The 18761-nt window shown below is 45.7% G+C and overlaps 1 protein-coding gene across 1 annotated transcript in view; it reads left to right on the top strand.

Moving 5' to 3' along the window:
- Positions 1–14095: 14095 nt before the first annotated feature.
- The window catches only part of c8h10orf90 (chromosome 8 C10orf90 homolog), a 223571-nt gene continuing 218905 nt past the window's right edge, over positions 14096–18761 (top strand). Inside the window, exon 1 of the mRNA XM_085994674.1 lies at positions 14096–14328. The gene's annotated coding sequence lies outside the window, so the exon portion shown is untranslated. The remainder of the gene's footprint in view (positions 14329–18761) is intronic.

Here is an 18761-nt window from a genome sequence, read left to right as displayed (position 1 = left end):
GATGTCCCTACGGGTGTGTACACAGTGCGTACATACCCGTAGGCACCGGAAAATATGGGGCATTGCATCATTGGCACAATGTCATCGCTTTGCACCTGTAAAACCTGGATAACAGCACTCTTCTGCTGGCACACAACCAACTGAAGTAATCTTAAAGCTGTCCTGCCTGACCTTTCCTAGTGCTTTAGAAAATTTTGGGGCCTTATTTTGCTGCCTTTCCATTGCATGTTTGTTATTTTCAGTTTCTTAGGATCGGAACTTTAATCAGTTACTTTTCTTTTGGTTTGAAAGTAAGATTTTCTCCACGACCATTCAAATTAGTTTTCCTGAGTTAGGCACCAGCGAACTGTGGATAACCTAGGCATTTCCTTGGGAATTTCTTCATATTGCTGTGAGTAAGGGGATGAAGAGGGGTTTTGTAGCCAGGAACAGAGACAGGTGCAGCTGCATTGGAGAAAGGCTCAGCAGACACATGCCTGTCCAAAGACAGTGGGCTAGATTTTCGTGGAGCTGTCAGGCGGGGTTTCAGGCGTGTGGGGGGGGGGAAATCCCGAATTTGGGGGTCCCGACACCATCCCGCCCAAAACCCTGCCCCACGTAAGTTTCAGGGGCGGCGGGTACCCGCCCCGCACTGGGACCCGCCGAAACCAGGCGGGAAGGGATTAGTGCCAATTAACTGGCAGTTTTTAGCCTAATCCCTATTTTGAGGGGTTTCGTGTGGGTTTCCCGATGGCTCCAAACCACGCCAGGTTAGAGCAGGCAGGCCGTCGAGTTGAAGGAGTTGGAGGGGTCACGATGGGTGAGTGATGGGTGCATGAGTGTAAAGGTAAGTGTGTTTGGTGTGTCTAAAGTGTGTAAAGAACTTTTACTTACCTGTACTTACCTTAACAGCCTTTCTTCCTGTAGGCGTCGGGAGTCCATCACTCAGCCGGAACTGAAAGCTGAATGGCTGCGATCTGTGAAAAGTGACAGCCTTCAGTTTTGAGTGCCGGTGAGAGTTCTAACTGAGTCTATGCAGAAGGACTCATGTTAGAACTCAGACTGTCAGTGTTTGACAGCTTCAAACAGCTGTGAAACGCTGATATTTCATCTGTCAAGAACTCTTGACAGATGAAATTGCAGTCTGTGACGTAACCTGTTGCCGGGTGGCCCTTAATTGGCCTGCTGAGCCCGCTTCAACAAGGTCAATCAAGGGAAAATCGTGCGGATTGGCCGGACATCGAAGTAGGCGGGTCAAAAACCCGAAAGGGGAAGTCCCGCCTTCTTCCCGACAGGTTCGGGAAAATCTACCCCAGTGTCACAGATTCTTGGACATGTTGGAGGAACTGTACCTTAGCCTCTTAGATTTCACCAGTGAGGAACTCGCTGAACATTGACGTTACCTACATCGGGAATCCAAGCATCCTCAACGTTGGCAAGGCTCCAACATGGCAGTGAAAGTGATAATTGCCTTGAGCTTTCATGCTACTGTGTAAGCAAAGTGCTTTTGCAGGCTTCCATTTTAGAATAAGGCTTTCTAGGTAAACATTTTATCATTCAATAATTAGGCAGCTAGAGACTGAAACCTTGTCTAGTCAAGCCTGTCCTTGGAGCATTCCAAGTAAGAAGCCATTCATTCATTCTTGTTATCATGGGCCCAGAAATTCCGTTCGCAGCCCTCCCGCGGGCGTCGGGCTGCGATTTGGAAAAATCTCCGCCTGGACCGGAAGGCTCCCGGGAGGTGCAGAATTCCGTTGCTGTGCCTCTTCAAACTGCCGGTGTGCAGGGCACGCGTATCCCAGGGGCGCAGGTAGTTCGCAGCGATCCCTGAGATCACGTGGGCCGTGGGGAGCCAATCAGAGCAGGGAATCTCCATTCATAGATTTGACAGGAAGACCTGTCAAATCTATGAATAGAAATCACCCCAAAACAAAAGTAAAACTTCAAATAAATTAAAAAAATTTTTTTTTTTTAATGACTATAAATTGCATAATTTAACTATTTTAAACAAAAATTTAAATTAAAAAAAAAATTAAAGTTTTTAATGGGGCTAAAAATAAACTTACCTGTCTTTAAAGTATTTTAAAATGATAAATCAGTGGAAACTTTTTTTTACTTTCTTCGACTCTTAGCCTGGTAAAAGCAGGCCTTGCGCAAGAATTGTAAGGCCTAGAAATTCGGTGGAGCCCCAAACGGGGCGCCAAGCTCGCCTGGGCACCGGAATTACCGCTGCGAACGGAGCAGTTGCGCCCGCCGGAAATTCAGTTGGAGCGCCCCAAGAGGGACGCGGGGCGCTGCTCGAAGGGCCCCGCGTCCCTCTTGGGGCGCTGAAACTGAATATCGCAGCACAACGTGCCGCAGCGCCACATGCTGCGGCACGGCGTGCTGCGGTACTGCAGGCCTTCCTCCCCTTCTTAAGGGGGAGGGGCCTGCACCAGCACGATGACCGATCGCGAGTGCCGGCAAAAGAGCCTGGCACCGAGGAGAAGTGCTGGGCTCTCGGGACAAAGCCGGCACTGCCCGGGGGGGGATCAGGAGGCCGGGGACGGAGGTGCTGGCAGGCGGCCACCGAAAAAATGGCCGCCCCGCACCTCCACCTTAATTTGCGCCACTACCGCCACAGGTAGGCCCCGTGAACCGGGCGCGATTTGCAATCAGCGTTACAGAGGCGGGCGCGACCAAATATCACGATTGGGGCAGTAGCGGGGTGCTGCGCACACCGATGACGTCATCGGTGGCGGCGCAGCGCAACAGGCAAACGCCGCCATTAGCGCCCCGCTAAATATCGCGGGAGGCTAAAGCCACTGAGTGCCCTCTTTAGGCGCTAACTGGTGGCGCAGCCCACCGAATTTCTAGGCCTAAGTGTTTTCTGCGGGTGGAGGGTCTCCAAAAAACAACTCTCCACCCACAGAGGCCCTGCTCCAGGGCAGGCGTCCAATCTGTCAAGAGCTTTCTTGACAGATCGGAAATGCTGGTTTCCAGCGCATGCGTAGTGCATGCCTGAAACCGGCATTTCCGTTGGCCCTACGGGTGAGTACACAGCGCGTACACACCCGTAGGGACCAGAATTTCTGCCTCCTTATGTTTTATAGGATGGTTTTAGGGAGGCCTGGAGAGTCAGGTACTGTGTGTGTTATCTCAGATGAGGTAATAGAACAGATGGCTGTTAGCCCAAGACAAAGACTATGATTGATGGGAGGCTCCAGGGAAACAAGGATAGTTAGGAATAAGGGTGTCTTTTTAATATATATAAGGAAGACGTAAAGCCTAGATTATTGGAACGTTCAGAGTGGAACTGGACAAGTTTAAGGCAAGGCACAACGAGTTTGATTACCTAGGAACCTTGTGATTTTAACCGGTTATATTTCAACAATATAAATCACTTACACACTGGCTTATTTCAGGGTGTCATGGATGACAAATGCCAGATCAACTAGTATGTAGTGCACCTTTGCATATATCAGGTGAATGAGGGATTGTTTGCTAGGGCCAAAGACTTCATAACTTTTTCAAAGGATGAAAAACACCAACAGTAAAGGGGTTTTCACTTATTTTCCAGAGGCAGAATTCCCGAAAGCGTAAGCGATGATTGGCTTGAGCTGCAAAAGTGTACAGCCTCATCAGTGGAACCCATGTGACTGTACGAGCTCTATTGAACAAGGCTATCGCATTTATCAACAGGAAGGGATTCCATTTTATAAACGTGCAAGTTGTATGTGATCTGCACCTTGCATTTATATAGTGCCTTTAACGTAGGCAACTCTGCAGAGGTGTAAGGGAAATGGGCACTGAGCCAAAGAAGGAGATATTCGGAGTGGTGACCAAATGATTGGGTCAAAGCTGCAGCACCTCCACTGTGACGCAGTTACATAGGCAATTTTTATTTTAAATGTGCACATAGGAAGTTATAATGGAAACCACTGACAGGCAGTATGTGTCAATGTAAGATTTTAAAATATATTAATAGATATAGATTATTTAATAAACTTATACTGGCTCTGATTCTGAATTAAAAATCATATTTAAAATACTGCATTATGAAGGCAGCATTCTTGCTTAATTAGCATGGCTGTTGAAATGCAGTATCACTAAGGCATAGTAAAGATGAAAAAATATGATTTGTTTTTCTGTGAGCTCAAGGCAGCAAGAACCTTAAATCATCTTAGAAAAATCTTTGGTAATACTGCAGACACCTAGTGTGAGAATAATTTCCAGCTTGCTGAGGCACAATTTTTATAAAGTACAGTACCACTTGTTAGCTGCTGTAGATAGAGCAAAACGACTTTTTATTTTATGTCTAGCTTGATGAATATGCACTGCGTGAGCTTTCTGCTCCTATGAATTGCCCTGCTTCTATTTAAAATAACACATGCACCATCTTAAACCACCTTTACTGGTGTTGTGGGACAGTGACAGCTGTGTTTTATTGGTAAATTTAATTACAGGGTAAATCTGTGCTTATTTACAGCAGTGTCTGGCAAATTATTTTAATTGATATTGGTAGAAAGCACTTGAACTGAGTGCTTTCCTTTTAGTGAGGTTTGAAAGAAAATCACTACTGAGCTGTCCATCTCTCTGCACAGGATCATATTGAATTATTGGTGTATTAAACAAAAATAATCAGCCTGAAATTTTTCCCAGCTGTGCAATATTTATATAGTAAAATTCTGGCAATCCTTTGGACAGTTCTCAGTTTTTTCTCACTCATTTAAAAAGTTTAATTTGATGAAAAATATAGTAGGCTCTGTGAGTTCACAATAATGGCAGTGGCTGGATAATTGTGCAGTTACACTGCACTTTCCGAATGGTGTAAGTAGACAGGATGGAGTTATCCTTCAGGTTGTCTCACACTGCTTCAGAAAATTTGTACCAATGCAGGATGTGCAGTATAAATGTACCATTAATATGCAAAAAAAAGTGAGAATGCAAAACTGTTGAGAGAGAGATGATTGGTTGGCTAGTTGCAAAAAAGGCTTGTAGAGGCATACTTTAACATGGGCTAGCCTCTATTACTTTGAGTATTAAATGAAATTTATTACTTTTTTATTTGTTCTCTCTTCTATTTTTGTTGAACCCTTGCAGCCTATCCACCAACAGATCAGCTTGAAGGAAAGCAGCCTAAGCTTGACACCTCCACAACTGTTGTCAATACTGCTGCTTAATCGTTCAACAAGAAGTATGCTGAAGGAAGACAACCAAGGCTGTTTTAGTTTTTCTTTTAGATGGAATATTTCACTTCTACACAGTGCTTTATCTTGTCAACAAAATAATACTTTGGATAGATGATGTCTAAAGCACAATGGGCCAGAAATTCGGGTCGGAGGCTTCCCGCGGGTGCAAGCCCCCGACCTGCACTTACCTAGCGCGCCGGCCGTTGTGCTGTGGGCCCGTGTGGGATTCCGATCCTGGGCCTCCTCCAGTTGCCGGCGCGCAGTGCTTGCGTATCCCAGGGGTGCAGTTAGTTCGAAGCGTCTCCTGGGATCACGTGGGCCATGTGTAGTGTATGTAACTGTTCTACCTTTAAGAGAACTATTGTATGTAACCGTTCACCTTTAAGAGAACTATTTTAGGTGTGGCACTACTTTATCTTGGCTGCTGTATACTGTAATACCGACGGTGACCACACCAGTATATAAGTGCTGTGTCAGGATTTATTGGGCAGATTCGCCCTGACCTTCGAATAGTAAAGTCCTGTTTAAGTTACTCTTGTAGTCTGTGTATTACTTCGCTATACAACCCACAGACTTTACAGTGGCGATGAGTTCGATCTTACCCTGCGGCAACAATACTTCTGAAGAAGTAAACGAGCGTCGAAAAGAGGCACCCGCCCTCGTCGTTTTGCTGAGAGAAAACTCGAGTCTGCAGACCAAGAAAGGAGGAAGATTTCTAACACGAAGTCTTCCATCAGCAACAGGCACGGATTGTCCCTTCTGCCACGGTGGTGAGTGAGCCGATCAACACGAGAAGCAAGTCGGCCACGGTGACTGTGAGTAAAGGGAAAATAGAAACAAATAAACGGAGGATAAGGGCGGTGCACTCGACCACGGTCGAGGGGGAAAGGAGCCGGACAGAAGTCGGGCCCAGAGGCGCTGAGACTGGGGCAGCGTGGAGCAGAAGCCGCGGTACAAGCGGGCTGGGGAGCGTCGTGAGACGGCTAGACCGCGACGGCGAAAAAGGCCGGACAACTACCGCGACCACGAGGCGCTGCGACCGGGATCGTAAGGCGCGGGAAGATATAAAAATAAATAAGCCACGGAGAACTCAGCCGCAGCCGGGGAGGAAAGCACCGGACTGCGAGAAGCTGGGAGGTGCGATTGGGGTGAAAAAGGCCAGACAGTGATTGAGGCCACGAAGCGCTGCGACCGGATCGTAAGGCGCGGGACGATATAAAATAAATAAACCGCGGAGAACGTAGCCGCAGCCGGGGAGGGAAGCACCGGACTGCGAGAGGGCTGGAGGCGTGATTGGGAGCCTGAGCGAGCGGGAGAGACAGAGCCGAGCGAGGAAGGCTGAGCGAGATCCAGCCCAGCGGCTGAAACTGTTCGCCGCCAACGGGTTGTACCCAGCACTGGCTGCCCTGCCGAGAGAAGGGAACGCGCTGAAGCCGACGCGCAGGCTGCAAACCCGAAAGCCAGCGGCCGTCGCCCGAGGGAAGCTGACCCCTCCTGCCAGGGGAAGAAACGCGGGAAGCCGCCAGTAGGCGGGGAAGAAGACAGAAGCGGGAACCGCCATTTTTAAAGTGGGCGGGGAAAGAAGATAAGCGCGGGAAACCGCCATCTGGAAAAAAAAAAAGTTAAAGAATATTGTTGTTTCTCAGGAAGAGTGTGAAGATGCCTAAGCATAGTAACAGCAACGGTTTCAATGCCGAGGTGGAAGACTGGCCCACGTATGTAGAACGCATCGAGATATATTGTACGGCTAATAAGATAGCAAATTATGAAAAAGCTCTAACCTTATTAAACTCAATGGGTGCGAGGACATACGGGTTATTGAAGCATCTTCTATCACCAGCTAAACCGGCGGATCAGTCTTTCGATAATATTGTTGCTGTCCTGAAGGATCATTTTAACCCCGCACCGCTGATGTTAGCGGAACGATCTAAATTTTACGGGAGAACGCAACGAAAAGAGGAAAGCAACGCAGAGTACTTGGTCGAGCTGCGTAGACTAGCAAAATACTGCCAGTTTAGAGGAAATCTGACAGAGGCATTGCGAGACAAGTTCGTGTGTGGATTGTCGAAGGAAGGAACGCAAAAACGACTACTCGAAGAGAACGATCTTACACTTGATAAGGCTGTCCTTATTGCAGCATCGCACGAAGCCGCAGCGAGAGGCACGGCGGAAATGCAGCGGAAGACAGCGGTACTCAGTGTGGATCAAATGACTTCGGGTACAACGAAATGTTCTCGTTGTGGGAAGACAACACATGACCAGAACCAATGCTGGGTTAAAAACCAGGACTGTAGGAAATGTGGCAAGCTTGGCCACATAGCTAAGGTATGCCGGTCAGGAAAGAAGAACAACAACAATAAGTCACCGCAGAAGAAGTACAGAAAGGTACATGAGGTGACTGGGAAGAGTCCAGAGGAACAGAATTCGGACTCAGACTCCAACAGCAAGGCACTGGGTAGTCTGAGGATTCATAATGTGAGTAAAGAAGCTGACCGACAAACTATCTGGATCACACTACAGATTGCAAAAGTCCAAGTGAAGATGGAAGTGGACACCGGATCGGCGTTGACGGTCATGAATAAGCATGATTACAAAAAGTTATTCAAACATATTCCCCTACGGGATACGGAGATAGTATTGCAGACATACACGGGGCACAAAGTATACCCCATCGGAAAGATAGAAGTCAAGGTGAGATACAAAGACAAAGATCACCAAAGGATGGACTTGTATGTGCTGCCCGAGGGAGGTCCACCACTTCTGGGACGGGAGTGGATCAGGAAAATAAAGATAGACTGGCATTCACTAAACACAATGACGGTAGATTCCGGGAAGGAAGAGGTCAAACCTGAACGGTTGTCCAGAATATTGGACGAAGCTAAGGAGGTATTCCAGCAAGGACTGGGAACACTGAGAGGAATTAAAGCAAAAAACCAAGATTGCAGAACATGCAAGCCCAAAATTTTTCAAAGCCAGATCGGTACCTTACGCGATACGACCTGCTGTGGAGGCAGAACTGGAAGAGCTTGAACGTTCAGGGGTACTGTCTAAGGTGGACTGGAGTGAGTGGGCCACGCCCATTGTTCCCGTCATGAAGTCTTCATCAAGTAACAAGCCAGGGGGACTGGGGAAGGTCCGCATCTGCGGAGATTTCAAGATCACAGTTAATCCGGTGCTTCACACGGTACAATACCCGCTTCCGCGGATTGAGGATATCTTTGCTTCATTGTCTGGCGGGCAACACTTCACCAAGATAGACCTGGCACAGGCATACTTACAAATGGAAGTCGAGGAAGAGTCGCGCCAGTATCTCACAATCAACACGCACAGAGGCTTGTATCGTTATAATAGACTGGTTTTTGGAGTAGCTTCGGCTCCAGCAATTTGGCAGAGGGCAATGGAGCAGGTCTTACAAGGTGTTCCAAGCATGCAGTGTTACTTGGACGATATCCTGATTACGGGAGAAGACGAGGAGGAACACCTCACAAATTTGAAACTGGTGCTCACCAGGTTGAAGGAATATGGCCTTCGAGTTAATCGCCAGAAATGTGAGTTCTTCCAGAAACGGATCTCGTACTGCGGTCATGTCATTGACCAAGAGGGGCTGCACAAGTCGCCTGACAAGATAGAAGCTGTCGTGAAGGCCCCCGCTCCGGAAAACGTTTCACAGTTGAGATCGTTTCTGGGGTTGATTAATTATTATCACAAGTTTCTGCCAAATTTATCCACGGTGCTACATCCACTGAATGCTCTGTTACGGAAAGAAGTACCATGGAAGTGGAGCGAGGACTGTAAAAAGGCCTTTCGCAGAAGCAAGGCGTTGATTACCTCTGAGGAAGTGTTGGCTCATTTCAACCCAACGTTACCTCTTCGTCTAGCTTGTGATGCTTCCCCTTATGGAATTGGAGCAGTACTTTCACACAAGTTACCAAATGGCTCGGAAAGGCCAGTCGCATTTGCGTCCCGATCGTTGACCTCCGCGGAGCGAAATTACGCTCAGATAGACAGGGAGGCCCTCAGCCTTGTGTGGGGAGTAAAGAAATTCAATCATTACCTGCGGGGCAAGAAGTTCACATTACTGACAGTCCATATTCAACCCTAACAAGGCCGTTTCCACTATGACAGCGCAAAGGTTACAGAGGCGGTCCGTGTTACTTGGGGCACACCAATATGACATTGAATACAAAAGCTCCAAACAGCATGGAAATGCTGATGGGTTATCGCGCCTACCGTTGCCGGTAGTAGAAGAGGCGGCTACAATGGACCCGGTAGAGATGTTCCACTCATCCATAGTAGAATGTCTACCAGTAACCAATTCGATGATCGAGAATGAAACAAGAAATGACCCGACTCTCTCACGGGTCTACGATCTAACAGTGGAGGGATTGCCAGCACATGGCGAACCAACACTGCCAGCATTTTCGCAACGGAAAGAACAGCTGCCAGTGTGCCGAGGAACCTTGATGTGTGGATCGAGAGTGGTGATTCCACCCAAACTTCAGCATAAGGTGCTAAAGGAACTTCACGAGGGGCATCTGGGTGGAGTGAAAATGAAGAACCTAGCAAGAGCGTTTGTGTGGTGGCCAGGTATTGATGGAGGCATCGAGGAAATAACCAAGAGTTGTCTAGGATGCCAGAAGGTCCAAAACGCGCCACCACAAGCTCCTCTGCATCCATGGGAGTGGCCCTCATCTCCTTGGCAAAGGGTACACATCGACTTTGCTGGTCCATTTATGGACTCAATGTTTCTAATAGCGGTGGATGCACACTCCAAGTGGCCGGAGGTAATAAAGATGTCCTCCACCACCACGGAAAAAACCATCACAGTATTAAGGACCATGTTTGCCAGGAATGGGCTGCCGGAACAGGTCTGTTCTGATAATGGACCACAATTTGTGTCCGAAGAATTCAGGAAGTTCTTAAAAAGCAATGGGGTCAAGCACTACACGTCAGCCCCATACCATCCCGCCACCCATGGCTTAGCTGAAAGGTTTGTCCAGACCTTCAAGAAGGCCATAAAGGCCATGGGTAATGAGAACATCAACTTACAACATAAGGTAGATAACTTCTTGTTGGCGTACAGGAATGCAACACATGCGGTCACAAATCAAACTCCCGCCATGATGTTTTTCAATAGAAGACTAAGATGCCGGCTGGATTTGATTAAGCCAAACATCAGAAGGGACGTAGAGAACCGGCAATTCCAGGGCATGAATGAAAGGCCAACTAGATCTTTTCAGACAGGTCAACAAGTTTTGGCCCGGGACTACCGTACCGAGAAATGGCAGCCTGGAACTATTGTAAAAAGGCTAGGGCCGCTGCCGTATACAGTGGACATTGGTGACAGCATAATAAGGCGCCATGTTGACCAGATCATAGGGTCATCCACAAAGAGCCAACCTATTCCACAACCTTACACGGCTAATGTAGAAACAGAGATACCCAGAGCACCTACCTCCGATCTGGTAATACTGGAATCAGATGATCCTGACACTGTCCTTCAAGCTGAATCGGCCTTGCCGGAAGAACCTACTACCCCGCCGAAAACTACTACACCACCGAGGCGTTATCCGGACAGAGTCAGGAGACCTCCAGAGAGACTGAATCTGTGAACTGTTTTACATAATTTGTATATATGTTCTAATGATATGGTTAATGGGGAATAAGTATGTTGTAAGCTAAAAAGGGAGGATTGTAGTGTATGTAACTGTTCTACCTTTAAGAGAACTATTGTATGTAACCGTTCACCTTTAAGAGAACTATTTTAGGTGTGGCACTACTTTATCTTGGCTGCTGTATACTGTAATACCGACGGTGACCACACCAGTATATAAGTGCTGTGTCAGGATTTATTGGGCAGATTCGCCCTGACCTTCGAATAATAAAGTCCTGTTTAAGTTACTCTTGTAGTCTGTGTATTACTTCGCTATACAACCCACAGACTTTACACCATGGAGAGCCAATCGTAGCAGGGAATCTCTATTCATAGATTTGACAGGAAACCTGTCAAATCTATGAATAGAGATCGGCCCCAAAACCTAACTAAAACTTCAAATAAATTTTTAAAAACATCACATTTTTAAAATAACTATAAATTACATAAAATAACTATTTTAAACAATAATTTAAATTTTTGAAAAAATTAATTACAATTTTTAACGGGGCTAAAAATAAACTTACCTTTCTTTAAAGTATTTAACAATAATAAACCTGTGGAAAAAATGTTTTAATTTTACTTAATTCACCACTTACCTTGTTAAAAGCAGGCCTTGCGACTGCTTTTTAAAAGCATAGCTGCTGGAGACTTACCCTCCCGGAGAAACCTGTAAAAAAAACGGAAGTTCCAGGCGTACATGCTGCCTCTCCGGTGCACGCGTTCGACCTGTGAACCCCTTCATTCAAGGGAACGGAAGTTCCGGTTTCCAGCGCATACGCAGTGCATGCATGAAACCGGTACTTTCGTTGGCCCTACGCGTGAGTACCCAGTGCGTACTCGCCCGTGGGGACCCGAATTTCTGGCCCATTGATTCTAAAATGATGAACATCGGAACAGGAGTCGGCCATTCAGCCCGTCGAGCCCGTTCCGCCATTCAATGAGATCATGGCTTATCTGTATCCTACCTCCATCCACCCGCCTTGGCTCCATAACTTTTAAAACCCTTGGCTAGCAAAAATCTATCAATCTCAGATTTAAAATTATTAATTGAGCTTAGCATCTACTGCTTTTGGTGGGAGAGAGTTCCACACTTCTACGACCCTTTGTGTGAAGAAGTGTTCCTTCATTCTCTCCTGAATGGCTAGGCTCTGATTTTAAGGTCATGTCTCCTTGTCCTAGATACCGCGCCCCCCACCCCTTCTCCTGAGGTCCCCACCATTACAGGTGCCAGTCTTCAGCCTACTTAATTGACTCCACAAAGAAATGGCTGAGTGCAAAGGCTATGGGCCCTGACAGCATCCCGGCTGTAGTGCTGAAGACCTGTGCTCCAGAACTAGCCGTGTAGCCAGTATAGCTACAACACTGGCAACTACCCGACAATGTGAAAAATTGCCCAGGTATGCCCTGTCCACAAAAAGCAGGACAAATCACCTCTCAATCATCAGCAAACTGATGGAAGGTGATGTCGACAGTGCTATCAATGCTATCAAGTGGCACTTACCAATAACTTGCTCACCGTTGCTCAGTTTGGGTTCTGCCAGAACCAGTCGGATCCAGTCATTATTACAGCCTTGATCCAAACAAAAGAGCTGAATTCCAGAGGTGAGAGTGACTGCCCTTGACTTCAAAGCAGCATTTGACCGTGTGTGGCATCAAGGGACCCTAGTAAAATTGAAGTCAATGGGGATCGGGGGAAATCTCTCCACTGGCTGGAATCATACCTAGCACAAAGGAAGACAGTTGTGGTTGTTGGAGGCCAATCATCTCAGTCCCAGGACATTGCTGCATAAGTTCCTCAGAGGGCAGGGTCCTAGGCCCAACCATCTTCACTTGCTTCATCAATGACCTCTCCATCATAAGGTCAAAAGTGGGGATGTTCGCAGTTGTTTGCACAGTTCTCAGGTCAATTCGCAATTCCTCAGAAATAAATTAGTCCGTTCCCTCATGCAGTAAGACGTGGGCAACATTCAGGTTTAGGCTGATAAGTGGCAAGTAACATTTACGCCACACAAGTGCCAGTCACTGACCATCTCCAACAAGAGGCTAACCACCTCTCCTTGACATTCAATGGCATTACCATCAGTGAATCCCCCACCATCAACATCCTGGAGGTCACCATTGACCAGAAACTTGACTGGACCAGCCACATAAACACTGAGGCTACAAGAGCAGGTCAGAGGCTGGGCATTCTGCAGCGCGTGACTCACCTCCTGACTCCCTAAAAACTTTCTACCACCTACAAGGCACAAGTCAGGAGTGTGATGGAATATCTGCACTTGCCTGGATGAGTGCAGCTCCAACAACACTCGGGAAGCTCGAGACCATCCAGGACAACTCAGTCCGCTTGATCGGCACCCCATCCACCACCTTAAACATTCACTTCCTCCACCACTGGCGTACCGTGGCTGCAGTGTGTACCATCTACAAGATGCACTGCAGCAATTCACCAAGGCTTCTTTGACAGGACCTCCTAAACCTGTGACCTCTACCACCTAGGAGCACCACCACCTCCACATTCCGGTCCAAGTCACACATCATCCTGACTTGGACATGTATTGCCGTTCCTTCATCATCGCTGGGTCAAAATCCTGGAACTCCCTACCTGACTTAACTACATGGACTTCAGCGGTTCAAGAAGATGCCTCTCAAGGGCAACTAGGGATGGGCAATGAATGCTGGCCTTGCCAGCGATGGCCACATCCAGAGAATGAATAAATAAAAAAACTTTAAAAAAATCTCCAAGTACTCAGTTACTTTGTCCTTAATAATAGCTTCCAATAACTTCCCACAACAGATGTTAGACTAACAGGTCTATAAGTTATTGGTTTCTCTCTCTCTCACACCTTTCTTAAATAATAGTTGTGAGCTCCGACTATACAAATTATTTTGTAAAGTTGCAAACAAACATAAATTGGTTTGCAGTGAAAACAAAATCAGTGATAAGATTTTGAGAAGAAATGAAAACATGCAAAGTGAACCAATACATAAACGTATGTTATCATCTATTTTGTGGAACTAGATTGATTTTTTCCATTACATTATTACATGACTTGAATTCACACTTTTCATTTGGCTATTCACCAAAGATAAAATTGACCAAGTTTAGGAGGATTAGGCACATTTAAAAAAAAATAAATGCCTCACCTTCAGAAAATTACAATTCTGTGAATTTACCCTTTAAACCAGTCCAACAGAAAGCTCAAGACAGCTTCCCACTGCAAACAAGCTTTTCAATGTTAATCATTAAGTGACCCTTAAATATTATGAATGCATGATTGATTGAGCTCAGTCCTCATAACAGACTGTGTTGAGCTCAAACCATTAAAAAAAAGGTTTAATAAGCTTGAATTCTGTTCTGAAAGAAGAATTAGCTTCATATTTTCATGTTTTCCAAAATCAACAGAGCCTCATGATTAGAAACTGTTCCAAAAATGCAAGTGCCTTGCTGCATAAATGAGGAGGAGGATTCTTTCATGCTGATTCTTAAATATGGAGGCAGCCACTGAACAGAACTTTACATGGGTAAGCTATTTCCTGGAGTTAAGGAGTTAGGAATGTTTCCAGTTAGCTATGAGTCTCTAAGTAGATGTAGTTAATGTACTGACAGAAGTAAGCTTTTGACATTAAAACCACTGGATTTAACAGCTGGGTTTTTAATTTTGAGGTAGAATATGTTCCCTTCCTATATTATATTTCATCTGCATGTTTCATAGAGTAAGCCCATTGAATCTAACTGACTTTTTATGATGGGCAGTGGATTACTGGAGCTATGAGGCATCACTATTTAAAGAATAGTAGACAAACAGTTTGATGTAATTGGGACCAGACTATTATTGATAAGATCACAGCCATAATAATTGCATGATATCTCTCGTAAACACTTCTTCAAAAATCTTAGCTGCGTGACCTAACCTTTAAAAACTGTAAGCCACTGCTGCTTTGGCTGTTTGAGATTATTAAAGAAAGTCACGCGCATAGATCTGTGTCAGGCATGAGAATAAAAAAGCTTGTGACTATGGTTTCTTTATACGTCTTCGGTAATAACTTCAACTTTGTTCAAACCTATGATAGGTCATATTTTGATCCTTTTTTAAAGTTATTTTGCTCATCACCCTAACTGTTGTATTTTTATTTGCATTGCATATCTACTAAGCCTGAACTATTGCCTACTCGCAATCTCTTTTTGTCATTGGCAGAAAGCTAAAGATTTCATCACCTCACTTGGCTCAAGCCAAGGGGACATGGGAAGAGACAATTCTAAGGCTTGGAAAGTAAACAAGTTGTTGTCCACAACCTCATTTTCAGTTGTCTAATTTAGTAACTTAATTAATTAACTAGCTGGTGTCACCCTTGGCTCTCAGTGGTAATAATTGTTGCCTTTGAGCTGTAAAGGTTGTGGGTTCAAAACCCAACTCCTCAGACGAGCATCTAATATAGGCTGACGCTTCAGTGCAGTGCTGTTAGAGTGGGGCATTGTCAGAGGTGCTGTTTTTTGGATGAGATGTTAAAGTGAACCCCTGTCTTCCCTCTCAGGTAGATGTAAAAGATCCCATGGCACCATGCAAAGAAACCAGTGGAGTTATCCTGACCAATGTTTATCCTTTAACAAAGAGCACTGAACAGATCAGCTGATTTATCTCATTGCTGTTTATGGGATTTTGCTGCTCACACAATGTAGTTGCTACATTTACCTACATTACAACACTGACTACAGATCAAAAATACTTCACTGGCTGTGAAGTGTTTTTAGTTAGTTAGAGTCTCCTGTACTTAGTGGCACATGAGACAACCGATTTCTTCCACCGCTGTCTACCAAGAGCAGGATATTTGACTCCTTTGGAGTATCATCTTGCCTTGCATCCAGCAGGTTGTAGTTCTCCACAGTTGTTGTTTATATTTGCAAATCTGTAATAGACATGTCTTGTCTCTGGGTTGTTTCCGTAATGAAAGGCATTTTTACGTGAACAGGTTATTATCCTGACTCACAACCCGCGACCAGGAGGACAGATGGACTGCTTTTAGTCTCACTCCTATCTTTCAACCTGTCTGGCTTGGGTGGCCCGACCAGGAGTTCTACTCCTGCTAGCATGAGGGTCATAGAGGCATGTACACCTTTAAACCGCAGCTAACTGCAGTCCCTGGGAAAGGTGTGAAATGCTTTGGGGCATCTTGAGGATGTGTAAGGTGCTATATAAATGCAATTTCTTTCTTAATTCTGCTGCAATGACCAACTCACTGGTATGCTGGTATAAAAGTAAAAGCACCTGATGTGATTCTGGTTAAATTAGCTGCTATAGTCAATTCAAATCCAGAGTACAAGGATAAACAAATAACTATCAGCACAAGGCTTTTGACTGTTATTTCATTAATGCTATAATCTGATAATAAAAATGCCACTACAACACTGAAACAAACAAAAATATAATAGATAATAAGGCTACTCGAATTTTAAAAGTACTTTTATTATAGTAACAATGGGGGGGTATTTTTACTTCCTGATGTGCTGGTAGCGGGGAGGTCCAGCAGCGGCAGGAAACCCGGAAGTCTGGGTATCCCCACACGCTGTGTAGATTTAACTCCACAGCGTGCACCTCTTGGCCTTGACTGGTTCCCCGCACAGAAGTCAGCCTTATTGCCAGGCTTGGCTTCCAGTCGGATGGGGAGCACTCTGGTGGTGGCTGCAGGACCAGGTATGCCCGATCTGGAAGGGAGAGGGTCCGGTCCCAAGTGGGGTCCGAGTCCGAAGGAGAATCCGATCCCTGACCCCGGGGGGGGTCCAATCCCAGTGGGGGGTGTGGGGGTGGTCTGACGGTGGGGGGACTTGGGGGTCTCGGAGGCAGCACTCCTGCTCCACTTTGCCCACAAGGAGTGCTCCCTGAGGCTCTCCTCGCCTCGCTGCAGTTGCCGGGTTTCCTGAGGCCCAGGAAAACCAGCTGGTCAGAGTAACGCCTGCACAGTAGGTTAAATACGAGGCTTCCAGCCTCATTAGCATATTTAACATGCCAACCCGCCTCGTGGGAGCGAGTTGGCTGTGCCCCCCCTTGTCCCGCCTCAGTAAACCCGGAAGTCGGTGGGTTGGAGCTGGCTTCACGACACACTTGAAATTTTTGCCCATTTAACCCCCCCACCCGCACCCGCACCCACACCCACCCGCTCACCCATGTTAAAATTCCCTCCATTAATTTTATGCTACAAAAATAAATACTTACGACACAATTTTAAATTAAAAAATTAAAACTTACTTCTGTTCACCCTGCTTTTAGTTATACCCAGTCTTTCTCCCCCATTATTTTAAGGTTTCTTTTTTCCCCAATCTATTTGCTTTCACATTTTTCTTATTTAATATCTTTGCTCTCCTGACTATCACCATCTAGTTTGGAACTGCGAACAACTTCTTTAAAAAAAAAACTGGGCCCCAAATATTGACAGCCGTAATTTGCAAGAACAGCCAGTCCAGGACCTGAATAAACTGGGTCCTGACTGTGTGCCAAAGTATCTGAGATGGCCTGTGGAGGCAGAGTCTCTGCCTACCCCAAATATGCAGATAATTGTGGGGAAGAGAGCTGGAAGCTGGATTGTTGGAGTTCCCCGTCTCAGGGTTTCAGCTGGATCTGGCATATGGTTGGCAGAGTTACACCTCTTTGGACCAGCTATACCTCCCAGATGACTGGAATAAGAGCATAAGAAATAGGAGCAGGAGTAGGCCATATGGCCCCATAAGCCTGCTCCGCCATTCAATAAGATCATGGCTGAACTTTTACATCAACTCCACTTTCGCGCTTTAGACCCCTGAAGACAAGCAGAATTTTTTTTTCCTTAACATTTTCAATGCAGTCCCTTATAAAGGGGGCAGCTGGGGATACCATCCAGTTGCTTGGAATGGGGGTGGGGGAGAACCTGGCACCCTTCGCGGCCTGGCCACCTTCACCTGACTTGCTGGTCTGATGCCTGTGGCTGGTGCTCCAGATTTGCTCCCTGTGATGCAGGTGCCTGCTGTTGGCTTTGAACTGAAGCGACCTCCCCTTTACCCCCGTGAACTTTTGGGGTCCTGGTCTTTGGATGAAAATTGGTTCCACAGACCATTTTTTTTCAGCCTATTCAATATCAAAATGTCACAAAGCATAGCTATGTAAATTGGTCAGCAGTTGCTGGAGTGTATTTTTGCTCTGATGAGTTTACTCACCCATAGTGCTGTACAGATTAAGGGTGAATGGTGACAAGTATACTGGTGTTTCAATGAGCAGCCCCACGCAGTTGCAGGATGTATGTCAATTCTGTGATCCTCCAACGTGGCAAGATATATCTTAGCCAGACAGTATGGGAGGCCTCTAGTATAGGGAAAATTGGAGAGTGATGGGAGGGCCACTCTCATATACAGCTCCTGGAAACCAGTAACAGTGCAGCATTAGCCATGGCCTGAGTGCAGGTTACTACCACCTTCTCAAGGGCAATTAGGAATGGGTAATAAATGCTGGCCTTGCCAGCAATGCCCACATCCCAGGAACGAATAAAAAAAAATCCTGTACTCAGTGAAAATATTTGGCAAGGACGTAATGAGGGAGGCAAAATAATTTCCAAATGGGAAGTTTTTGATAAAAATAATATATACTGAACATAATTTTATTTTAAATTGTCTGGTGGAATCTAGTGTTCAGATGAATGATTTCCTGCTTAATCTGATGACACAAGAAGCTAATTACTGAAACAACTGAGTAACTGCAGACAGCAACATTATCCATCACTGATGTTTGTTAATGGATTTGAACAACTTTAAAAACAAATCTATTTATAACAATAGATTATTTATTTATTTAAAAAAATCATATGATTTAGCAAAACAACCACAGAATATATTCTATGCATGGAATGAAAATAGCATAACACACTACAAAATAAAGAAGTAATTCAATCTGAAAAGATAACAGCTCTACTCTTCTAAATGGAGCCAGTGTGAT

The sequence above is a fragment of the Somniosus microcephalus genome, chromosome 8 (assembly GCF_052327205.1).
Source record: "Somniosus microcephalus isolate GS21.2 chromosome 8, FLI_Smic_1.0, whole genome shotgun sequence".
In the NCBI taxonomy this organism is placed as follows: Eukaryota; Metazoa; Chordata; class Chondrichthyes; order Squaliformes; family Somniosidae; genus Somniosus; species Somniosus microcephalus.
The sequence above is the reverse complement of the archived record's forward strand: the minus strand, read 5'-3'. Positions and strand labels throughout refer to the sequence as shown.